This window comes from Bubalus bubalis, chromosome 9 (genome assembly GCF_019923935.1).
Source record: "Bubalus bubalis isolate 160015118507 breed Murrah chromosome 9, NDDB_SH_1, whole genome shotgun sequence".
NCBI lineage: Eukaryota > Metazoa > Chordata > Mammalia > Artiodactyla > Bovidae > Bubalus > Bubalus bubalis.
In genome coordinates this window covers 75,924,793-75,934,773 of record NC_059165.1, presented here as the reverse complement: position 1 = coordinate 75,934,773, position 9,981 = coordinate 75,924,793, and the positions used below count along the sequence as shown (strand labels likewise).

Here is a 9,981-nt window from a genome sequence, read left to right as displayed (position 1 = left end):
ACAGTGTGGTCCACAATAAACTGTGGAAAATTCTGAAAGAGATGGGAATACCAGACCACCTGACCTGCCTCTTGAGAAACCTATATGCAGGTCAGGAAGCATCGGTTAGAACTGGACATGGAACAACAGACTGGTTCCAAATAGGAAAAGGAGTACATCAGGGCTGTATATTGTCACCCTGCTTATTTAACTTCTATGCAGAGTACATCATGAGAAATGCTGGGCTGGAAGAAGCACAAGCTGGAATCAAGGTTGCTGGGAGAAATATCAATAACCTCAGATATGCAGATGATACCACCCTTATGGCAGAAAGTGAAGGGGAACTCAAAAGCCTCTTGATGAAAGTGAAAGAGGAGAGTGAAAAAGTTGGCTTAAAGCTCAACATTCAGAAAACGAAGATCATGGCATCAGGTCCCATCACTTCATGGGAAATAGATGGGGAAACAGTGGAAACAGTGTCAGACTTTATTTTCTGGGGCTCCAAAATCACTGCAGATGGTGACTGCAGCCATGGAATTAGAAGACGCTTACTCCTTGGAAGGAAAGTTATGACCAACCTAGATAGCATATTCAAAAGCAGAGATGTTACTTTGCCAGCAAAGGTCCGTCTAGTCAAGGCTATGGTTTTTCCAGTGGTCATGTATGGATGTGAGAGTTGGACTGTGAAGAAAGCTGAGTGCTGAAGAATTGATGCTTTTGAACTGTGGTATTAGAGAAGACTCTTGAGAGTGCCTTGGACTGCAAGGAGATCCAACCAGTCCATTCTGAAGGAGATCAGCCCTGGGATTTCTTTGGAAGGAATGATGCTAAAGCGGAAACTCAAATACTTTAGCCACCTCATGTGAAGAGTTGACTCATTGGAAAAGACTCTGGTGCCGGGAGGGATTGGGGGCAGGAGGATAAGGGGACGACAGAGGGTGAGATGGCTGGATGGCATCACCAACTCGATGGACATGAGTTTGGGTGAACTCCGGGAGTTGGTGATGGACAGGGAGGCCTGGCGTGCTGCGATTCATGGGGTCACAAAGAGTTGGACATGACTAAGCGACTGAACTGAACTGAAGTATCACAAATTATTATTACACAAATTATTATGTCTCAAACAGAACTCTTGATTTCTACTACCAATCCTTTTCCTTCCTCAGTCGGTCTCATCTCGTTATATGGCCACATAACACACTCTTTTGTTTGGAGTCATCCTTGCTTATTCCCATTCTGTTACACTTCACATTCAATCTACTGACAAAAATTTCCAGGTCTACTAGTAAAAGATAACCTGGAACAAAAAAGGTATCCTGAATCCCATCACTCTGACCATATCCACTCTTAGCTGACCCCATTCCAGCCTACTACAATCTCTTTTCTGAGTAATTTCAATACTTACCAATCAGATTTCCTGTTTCCACTCTTTCCTCCCTACAATCTATTTCTCTAGTAGCCAAAATGGTTTTTAGGTCATTAATTGGATCATATTTTCCCCTCATTATCAGTATTCCAATGAATAAAATATTGTCCAAAGTTCTTATCATGATTTAGCACCTGTTCTCCTTTCCAATCTCATCTGTTTCTCTTACCACTATCCCTGGCTCACTCCTTGAGCCTAACCTTTGTTTTTCTTTCATAGAACCTAACACTGCTTGAATATATTTATTTTTCTATATTTCTTTTTCGCTTATATGTCCGCAGTACCTAGAATAGAGAGTGATGACTGTAGGTAAGAGGTGCTCAATAAACATAGCTTGAATAATAATAATATTACCAACAATTCATACTCAAACTTATATGAGCCATGGACTTAGTGCTCCACATGAATTATTTAGTAATTATTTCAGCTCTATAATGTAGGTTTCATCATTATTCCATTTAAGGGATTAGCAATTTGAAACTGACACAATGTCACAGTTACTAAGTGGTAGAGACTGAAAACCCTGAAACCCTGAAAACCCTGGCTCTCAGGTTTTAGAACCTTGCTCTTGAACACTCTTCCTTTCCCAATGCCATACCATCTTATCCTAAATGTTAAACCCTACCACAAACCCAGAGAAGTTCTCTGCTCCCTCTTATAAGTGAAAGTGGAGATGAAGCGTGCAAGTGTGTCTGCATACTCTTGGCACATTCCCCAGCTTCACGTCCCAAATCCAGTCTCTAGGTCCTTCTTGCTGCATTGCTTCCTAAAGACATTTTGCCTTTGCTTTCTGTCTTTTACATTTGCCTCCAGGTGCCTCTGGCACAGCCTATTAACTCTTTTAAGAGTTCTTATCTCCTAGAATTGTCAGGTCAATTTTCACTCTTATCATATTGCCACAAAGATGTGAATGCATACTTTCATGTATGAGCGAATGCATTTAGATTAAAGGAACTGAGTTTCCATAAATAATTCGACATTGAAAGTGGAGAGTGAAAAAGTGGGCTTAAATCTCAACATTCAGAAAATGAAGATTATGGCATCCAGTCCCATCACTTCATGGGAAATAGATGGGGAAACAGTGTCAGACTTTATTTTTTGGGGCTCCAAAATCACTGCAGATGGTGACTGCAACCATGAAATTGAAAGACACTTACTCCTTGGAAGGAAAGTTATGTCCAACCTAGATAGCATATTCAAAAGCAGAGATGTTACTTTGCCAGCAAAGGTCCGTCTAGTCAAGGCTATGGTTTTTCCTGTGGTCATATATGGATGTGAGAGTTGGACTGTGAAGAAAGCTGAGTGCTGAAGAATTGATGCTTTTGAACTGTGGTATTGGAGAAGACTCTTGAGAGTCCCTTAAACTGCAAGGAGATCCAACCAGTCCATTTTGAAGGAGATCAGCCCTGGGATTTCTTTGGAAGGAATGATGCTAAAGCTGAAACTCCAGTGCTTTGGCCCCCTCATGCGAAGAGTTGACTCATTGGAAAAGACTCTGATGCCCGGAGGGATTGGGGGCAGGAGGAGAAGGGGACGACAGAGGATGAGATGGCTGGATGGCATCACTGACTCGATGGACATGAGTCTGAGTGAACTCTGGGAGTTGGTGATGGACAGGGAGGCCTGGCGTGCTGCGATTCATAGGGTCGCAAAGAGTCAGACACGACTGAGCGACTGAACTGAACTGAACTGAGAAATGGAAGAATCAGGCAAATTATTGTAAGTGTTAGTTATCCTTACTTTACCACTGAATACCTGTCTCTTTAGAGCAGAGCCTGTATGATGCTGCCCTATGCTTCTGTTGGGTGTTTCACTTTATTCTACTTACCATTCTGCAGAATAGTCACTAGATTTTGCAGACAGAAAATAACCCTTTAGGCATTTTAAAAAATAACACGTTCACTTTTAATTTGAAGGCAGCTCACTTCCCTTGTTTATGCTGAAAGTCTCTGCTTTTAGAGAACTTTCTCTCTATTCCCTTTGAATAATTAAATAACTCGTCTTGTTCACTGCTTTTTTGGACCTTTTTTGGAGGCTTGCCCTGATTAGCAGCTGATATTGATGCAGATTTTAAGATAAATCCACTTGTTAAGGTAGATCTGCTTTCCAGTTTCCTTAGATAATATATGTGAAGGATAATATATGTGGACTCCACTGGACAGATCAATTGTGAAATTAACTAAAAAGCTAAAATGAGGGCTTCTCTTATTTGTCTTTGAAGAAAAAGCATTGACAATATTGTCTATAAAGGAAACCAGTGGCTGTCTCTTCTAAAGAAATGAGTTCCTTAATCTCTGAATACCAAGGCTAATTTTTTTTTAGGATTGTCCATTCATTTCCCACTTAGCTTCTAAAAGTATGATGTTCTTGCGTTCTTGCAACACACATAATCACAGTTTCATGCATGCCATCTCTGGCACACACGTTTATGGACTCAGGAACACAGCTGTCCTGAAACTCTTTCTGGGCCAAAGTTGAGAATGATTTACTTGGAGTCAGTTTGCCAACCACAGGGACTACAAATCTGCTGATTCACTCAGTTCTTGAAGAAAAATCAATTGTGTCAAATCATCTTGCACTATGATAGGGAACATTGTGAGCAGAAGTCAATTCAATATTAATTTAGTACTTTGTATTTGACACCACTTGACACTGAACTAGAGCCGACTCTCTGGCCACATAAAACAGCATGATGGGCTGCACTTCTATCATTTCACTGCTGCCGCTGCTGCTGCTAAGTCGCTTCAGTCGTGTCCGACTCTGTGCAACCCCATAGACGGCAGCCCACCAGGCTCCCCCGTCCCTGGGATTCTCCAGGCAAGAACACTGGAGTGGGTTGCCATTTCCTCCTCCAATACATGAAAGTGAAAAGTGAAAGTGAAGTCGCTCAGTCGTGTCCGACCCTCAGCGACCCCGTGGACTGCCGCCTTCCAGGCTCCTCCATCCATAGGATTCTCCAGGCAAGAGTACTGGAGTGGGGTGCCACTGCCTTCTCTGATTTCTCTGCTACCTACTACTGTTTATACCTCCACTAGTACCTCCACTATAACAACTACTACTGCTGCTTCTATGGCTACTGCATAAAGTTTATAAGGCACCCAGTATGTGATAAGTACATTTTGGATCATTTCTACTTAATACAACAGCTCTTATCATGTAAGAACTATTAATATGTCTATTATACATTTACAAGTCAAAGCACAAAGCAGTTAAGTAACTTGCTCAAAGTCACATAGCTAGTAGTGAAGAATGGAATGAGTTCTAATTCCAGACCTTTGCAGTATCTGTACTCAGCATCTCATTAACAATATCAGATGGTAGATGCATCACAAGAATATTTACTTTGTATATTTTAATGTATTAATGGTATAAGCCATATGAGTGATTTGCCAACATGAGTTGCATATAAATCATATTTTTTTGTTCTTTTTTATCTTCAAGATGACTTTATTTTTTAATAAATTTTTTTTTTATTTTACAATGGAGCATAGCTGATTAACAATGTTGAGTTAATTTCAGGTGTACAGTCAAGTGATTCAGTTATGCATATAAATGTATCCTAGTTTTCAGATTCTCTTTCTGGTTCAGTTCAGTTCAGTTTATTCCAGTCACTCAGTCATATCTGACTCTTTGTGACCCCATGGGCTATAGCACACCAGGCTTCCCTGTCCATCACCAACTCCTGGAGCTTACTCAAACTCATGTCCATCGAATTGGTGTTGCTATCCAACCATCTCATCCTCTGTCGTCCCCTTCTCCTCTATTGAATATTGAGCAGAATTCCCTGTGTTATACAGTAGGTCCTTGTTGGGGATCTATCTTATTCATTAGTAGTGTGTACAGCCCAAACTCCCTGTCATATTGTTTTATTTTTTCAATTAAATGTGTAAAATCATCCACTCTTGTCAGTGGGACTGTCTCATACCACTCACTGTCTCTAATTGTCCAAGAACCTGAGTCTTCCCAGTCACATTGCAGTGACTTATCTTTCAACTCTCCTGCTTGTGTTCCCCCTCAGTGCCACACGCTGTTGCTTTTCATGGCTAGTTCTGCATCAGATACAGAGCTCAGCTCATATGTTAGGTTGGCCAAAAGTTCATTCAAATTTTTTCGTTAAGATGTTGTAGGAGAATCTAAACAAACCTTCTGGCCAATCGTAATTGTATCTTCCCAGTTCATCCATTCAGCAACTGTTTTTAGTGACCACTTACTACGTGCTGGGCCCTGGGCTGTGCTACCAGCTGGACTACAAAAATGTCAAGAGAGACAAATTCCTTTCTTTACGGAGATTACCCTAGTGAGAAAGTAAAGAAGTAAGCCAATACCTCTGTAAAATATCTACTGATCGTTATTAGTGCCGCAGAAAAGAAGCAGGAAGTGGGGTGTCGATCTATTAAAGGGCATTGGGAAGAACGTCTGTAAGGAGGGCCCATTTGAACTGAGACCTGCAGTTACAAAAATGTTCTGAAATTAGATTATGGTGATGGTTGTATAACTCTGAATATGCTAAAGAAACATGAATTGTATGATTTGGCCTGATGAATATTATGGTGTGTAAATTGTGTATCAGTATAACTGTTATTAAAAAACCAGATATGGAAATCCAGCAGAGAGATGACCAAAAGTAGACTGTCCTGTATTTTCATTTACCTTTTGAGGAGTCTATTGTATGAATTGGGTAAATTCTCAGTGTTTCCCCACTGTTTTGAGATTTGGCCTTCTTGAGTGGGTTATCTGTTTTCTCCCTGTGGTACAGCTTTCATATTTCTACTGCTGTTTTCTGCCTGTTGTTCCCTCTCCCTGTGAACTTATGCCCTTAAAAAATTCCCTGTACTCTGGTTTTGATGAGGTTCAGGGCAAAGCAAAATTAGTGGTGTGTATTCAATCTGTAACCTTATCTAAAAACTCCCACTATATTTTCAGTGTGATTACTACTTGTATGTATGAATGCTTTTGTTCTATTGCCAACTACTTAATTTTCTTATCACTTCTAGTAGTTTTTCAATTTTCTTGGATATTCCAAGTATATGATTATATCAAGTGCACATCATAATTATGCCTGAATTTTGCCAATATTTGTGTATTATATTTTATAGCTTGTAGTTTTAGAAAACATGAAATAGTAGTGATGATACTGGATGTTTTTTACTTCTTCTCCCTAAAGGTTTATGGGAATTCCTTTAAGATTTCAGCAGAAAGCATGGTGACTTGGTTTGAAATACATCTGTACAAAAACAAAACAAGCAGCAACAAGAACGATGGCAAACTGAGATCTGGATGATGGAAGAAGCCAGCCACACAAAGAGGCAAGGGAAGAACATTTCATTTAGCAGTAAGTCAAGAAAAAGAAAGGAGACCAGTGTGGTAAAACTTGGTGACCCTGGGAAAGAGTGGATGGGCTGGAGTTGTAGGCGTGTCCAACCATGTAGTGATCTCTAGAGCACAGGGGCAAGGTAAACATAGAGAGGACAGTCCCTTGCCGTTTCTGGTTAACAGCGTGGCTTTTGTGATGTATTGAAATCTTCACTGGTCACCTCTGCTTCTAGCCGTCAGGTCTGCCACCTCCATTGCCCGTTGCTCCCCACTCCAGTGGACTGGATTAGACCGTTCTGGAGGGTAGTGGTGGGGCTTGAGAAACGGAATGCTGCTGTTATCGCTGAGGCTGGGCTGTGGCTCTCATTTTATTACTGGCTTGTGCAGTCTGCCCTGTGGCCTTCTGCTACAGGGTCACTGTGTCCTTCACTGAGTGGCTTCTCTTCCTTCCCACCCTCCCTACTGCCAGTCTGCTGGTGAGCTCACAGCCAGGATCTTCATCTATCCTCTTCATCCTCCTTGGAGTGTGTGGGGATATGCCTCTCTCTGCTTAACTATGTCATCCTGCAATTTATACTTTGCTGTTGCCATTCTGTTTTGTTGTGAGCCTTTCTTAAGGCACTTGATATTTTTTATAAACTTTTCTTTGGAAAGTAAGATAGGGGCCCTCTGCTTGGGCAAGAATTTTCTGATCATTTTTGACATTACCATTCTGAATTTTTCAACCTAGAATGTGGGAGTAGATATGGGAAGCCAAACAAGCATTTTGATCTTTACCTGTTCTCTCTTTCTCTTCTCTCCCCAATCCTAGAAAGACATTTTACTCACCTGTGGAGGTATTGCCATTTTTTCTGCTCCCTGCTCCCTGCACTGTGGCTTCCAGTGAAACTTTGTGCTCAGACTTCCTTGCTTTTGATGCATGGAGTGAAACTTTGGGGATGTACTTTCCTTTCTCAACAAAGGCTGGCTATTTTATCAACAATAGTCTAAGTGGAAATACAAAGCTGAGTAATGATTTCTAAGTTCTAGGCTAGGCTGGGTTCAGCTCTTTCTATGGAGGACTCATGTCCTTGCATCAGTGGGTATCGGGAGTTGTGCAAACTGTTCAGTTCAGTCAGTCATGTTCCTCTTTGCAACCCATGGACTGCAGCATGCCAGGCCTCTCTGTCCATCACCAACTCCCAGAGCTTGATCAAGCTCATGTCCATCGAGTCAGTGATGCTATCCAACCATCTTATCCTCTGTCATCCCCTTCTCCTCCTGCCTTCAATCTTTCCCAATATCAAGGTCTTTTCTAATGAGTCAGTTCTCATCAGGTGGCCAAAGTATTGGAGTTGCAGCTTCAGCATCAGCCTTTCCAATGAATATTCAGGGCTGATTTCCTTTAGGATGGACTGGTTGGATCTCCTTGCAGTCCAAGGGACTCTCAAGAGTCTTCTCTAGCACCACAGTTCAAAAGCATCAATTCTTCAGTGCTCAGCTTTCTTTATAGTCCAACTCTCACATCCAAATATGACTACTGGAAAAATCATAGCTTTGACTAGATGAACCTTTGTCAGCAAGGTAATGGCTCTGCTTTTTAATATGCTTTCTTGTCTGGAGAATCCCAGGGACAGGGAGCCTGGTGGGCTGCTGTCTATGGAGTTGCATAGAGTCGGACACAATTGAAGCAACTTAGCAGCAGCAGCAGCAGCAGCAGCAGTCACCATCTGCAGTGATTTTGGAGCCCAAGAAAATAAAGTCTGTCACTGTTTCCATTGTTTCCGCATCTGTTTGCCATGAAGTGTTGGGGCCAGAGTTTTAAGTCAGCTTTTTCACTCTCCTCTTTCACTTTCATCAAGAGGCTCTTTAGTTCCTCTTCACTTTCTGCCATAAGGGTTGTGTCTTCTGCATATCTGAGGTTATTGATATTTCTCCCAGCAATCTTGATTTCAGCTTGTGCTCCATCTAGCCCAGCATTTCAGATGATGTACTCTGCATGTAAGTTAAATAGTGACAATATACAGTCTTAACATACTCCTTTCCCAATTGGCAAACTGACTTACATGTAAAAACACATTTATCATAAGAAGACATTACCTGTTTAATGTCTTAACAGGATTATTCTTTCCTAATACATGGTGTGGAGAAGGTTTTGAGGCTGAGTCAGGTTAACTGGTCAGCATGATGAGTGATTGGTATAACAGGAGCACAGTGGGTTCTTGGTGCTGGTCTAACATAACCACAGTCCAGTAGAACCACAGGTATTAACAGGTATTAGGTATCCGCCCTTTCCAAGCTAGCTCTTGTAACACAGGAGGAAATTGAGACCAGCCTTACTCCATGTCACACCCCAAGAATAGATATTAAGTACTTTTATTCAATCATGGTAATTCTATTTTAGTTGTGACATCTTTTCAATAATCTAACAAGCTGTCTGTGCATTTCCCCAGATGATTTTCATTAATAAAGGGTATTAGCGTGACCTAGCTTCAGTTCAGTTCAGTTCAGTTGCTCAGTCGTGTCCGACTCTTTGCAATCCCATGGACTGCAGCACACCAGGCCTCCTTGTCCATCACCATCTCCCAGAGTTTACTCAAACTCAGGTCCATTGAGTCGGTGATTTCATCCAAACTCCTCATCCTCTGTTGTCCCTTTCTCCTCCTGCCCTCAATCATTCCCAGCATCAGGGTCTTTCCCAATGAGTCAGTTCTTCACATCAGGTGGCCAAAATATTGGAGTTTCAGCTTCAGCATCAGTCCTTCCAGTGAATTTTCAGGACTGTTTTCCTTTAGGATGGACTGGTTGCATCTCCTTGTAAGTCCAAGGGACTCTCAAGAGTGTTCTCCAACACCACAGTTCAAAAGCATCAATTCTTCGGTGCTCAGCTTTCCTTATTGTCCAACTCTCACATCCATACACGACTACTGGAAAAACCCTACCTTAGTGGTACTGAAATATTGTTCTTTCATTTCATGCCTAGGAAAGAGTGTCCCCCACCTCTCTCCTTTTGGGTGTGCCAGAGAAGCCTTCAACCCCACTGCTTCTAACAGCCTTCTTGTGACTAAGGTAAGATAGTCTTTGGGGAGAAGCAGATCATAGATATGGCAGAAAAGGGAGAGAAAATGGGTCTTGGTAAACCAGACAGTTCTGAAGTCTCCTTTACTTCTGAACTTACTGTCATGTGAGACAATATAGGTCCCAATTGCTTCAGCCAATTTGAGACAGGATTTTTTTTTTTTAATTTTGTTTTTCCACCCACATCATTTATCTGGCATAAATGT

The 9,981-nt window shown here is 41.6% G+C and overlaps 1 long non-coding RNA gene across 4 annotated transcripts in view; it reads left to right on the top strand.

Moving 5' to 3' along the window:
• LOC123335099 overlaps window positions 1-9,981 on the top strand; it is a 459,666-nt gene that overhangs the window by 219,069 nt on the left and 230,616 nt on the right. For all 4 annotated transcript variants that reach the window (XR_006641412.1, XR_006641410.1, XR_006641411.1 and 1 more), the window contains 2 exons: window positions 6,570-6,737; window positions 9,681-9,766. This is a non-coding gene — a long non-coding RNA (uncharacterized LOC123335099). The remainder of the gene's footprint in view (window positions 1-6,569; window positions 6,738-9,680; window positions 9,767-9,981) is intronic.